Below are 1999 nucleotides of genomic sequence, written 5' to 3'. Positions count from 1 at the left end.
TAAGTAGTTGTGAAATAGTTAAGATTGTTCTGACCTTAGTTAACTAGTCTTTGTAGAATATATGAATCAAGATAGTTTCATGCTGGGGCTAGTTGATTTAAAAAACATTAATGAGGTTTATTCTACAGAAATTAGTCCCTGTGGGGCCAACCGCACTAAAAGGCAAAGGCACAAAATTCTGATATTCCATTCCTTTGTGTAATTGAACTGGTCTCAAATTTATCCCAGCTACAAGAGGCCTAGGGCAAAATCTCTACTTTGCATATATCTACTTGAAAAGCTTCACCAATTCTTCTAAGCACCAGGTCTGTAAAAACAAAACCAAACAAAAAACACAATAGGTAAGTATTACTAAATAACAAAAAGTTTCTAGTTTCACCCACTGCTGACTCAGAAACATAATATTTTTTTAATACTCAAGATCCTTTCTCTTGGCTTGAGTATCGATCCATTTACTATAGGTTTCCCCTTTTTTGCCTATAGCAAAAGGGGTGGTGACCGAATTTAGTGAATTCCAGCATGTGGAGTTGGCCTCAGGTAAATCCTTTAACCCATCAGAGTAGAGTTTATCCAATCAGGTTAGAGTTCTCATCTTTGGCCAGGAATTCTATTCATTGTTAGCTCAAGCCCCAGGTTTTTTCCATAGGTCCTTACCTAATGTTTATCAGCATCTTGAACTCCAGAACCTGGTTAAAAAAAAAAAAGTGACAGAAATATTAATACTGAGCTACTTTATCTTTGGAAGAGTAGCCATTATTTTGGCAATCTGTTAGTGGGAGACCTTTGAGGAATATATATAACACTACATCTAAATAGAACTTTTTTATAAAGCTGCAACCTCCAAATTTTTGACACTTGGGAGTCTTCTGTAATTTCCAGTTATGAGTGAAATGAAGCAAGTTTCTCATACTCTTAAGAATTCCTTCTTTTTCAGCAGTTACCATCCTTCCAACTATATCTCTGATATATTAGCACGGAATGGCATCAAATTTATGGTATTTTCCTAGGAAAAAGCTGCAATACATCTTTTCCAGATTTTAAAAATAAAAACCACTCATTTGTTTACCCTGTAGCTGAGACTTAACCCCAGAGGTTGAGAAGTTTCCGGTTTCCACAGCCCTTAAATAGATTCTGGCTCGGGCGCTGCCTTGGTCTGCCAAGCTCTCTGCTTATGCCTCTCTCATGGGTCAAACTGAACAAACTTCTTTGGCTCGAGAGGAACGGTAACAGAAAGAGCAACGATAAACAAGCGCACCCTTCTCCTGTTCGGTGAGCACAGCTATCTTGTCAAGAGATTGGGGTACTCACAACAGGGAAAGTTGTCCAGGTGGTCTGGGCCCAGAATACAGGGCTGAACAAGATGCGGAACAGAGGCCACCACATTACACTTCCTTCCTCTTTAACGACACTCAGAATGCTCACGTACTCCAAGACCTGGAAATCTAAGAGAAGCTGTCCAGGACGGCCTGTATGCTCTTCAGCTTGGTGGACAGAAGTCAGGCATCTTAGGCCGTGTCAGAGCAGAACCTAGGGTTGTTTTTCGCCCAGTGGAGAAAAGCCAGACCTCCCTCCCCACACAGCAGAAAGCTGGCCCTGCGCAGCACCCCGCGCTGGCCACCCCTAAAGGGCGGGTCTGGGGGAGAAACGTGGGCTTCCTCAGTTGAGGCTCAGAACGCTGTGCCTGACTCACTGGCCTTCAGCTCCGAAACCTTTGCAAAACCCCAACGGCCTTCCAAAGTGGCAACTAAAAGGCATTTGTGGCCGGAAAGTGGCTGTGTGGGCGAGATCACCTCCGTCTGCAGCCAACACTTGGAATTATACTGCTCCACTAGGAAATTTAAAAGTGCTTCAGAACCTCTGGCCTCATCTGCTTCCTTGATAGACCACAGACCATGTGCTCGTGACCCAGCGGGAACCCAGAGCGCGCCCTGAACCCGGAGGTCCCGGTGAGGCAGCCTGCGCCCGAGGGGCTGAGCCGGACGGGTCCCTGCGCGGGGCA

At 44.6% G+C, this 1999-nt stretch overlaps 1 non-coding gene across 1 annotated transcript; it reads right to left on the bottom strand.

The window, feature by feature from the left end:
* Window positions 1–528: 528 nt before the first annotated feature.
* Window positions 529–601, bottom strand: LOC117284190. Its single transcript, XR_004515289.1, has one exon. It is a non-coding gene; the product is annotated as a small nucleolar RNA SNORD93 (small nucleolar RNA).
* Between the last annotated feature and the right edge of the window lie 1398 nt (window positions 602–1999).

Source organism: Fukomys damarensis, unplaced genomic scaffold (genome assembly GCF_012274545.1).
Source record: "Fukomys damarensis isolate Sample0158 unplaced genomic scaffold, DMR_v1.0_HiC HiC_scaffold_4, whole genome shotgun sequence".
In the NCBI taxonomy this organism is placed as follows: domain Eukaryota; kingdom Metazoa; phylum Chordata; class Mammalia; order Rodentia; family Bathyergidae; genus Fukomys; species Fukomys damarensis.
The sequence above is the reverse complement of the archived record's forward strand: the minus strand, read 5'-3'. Positions and strand labels throughout refer to the sequence as shown.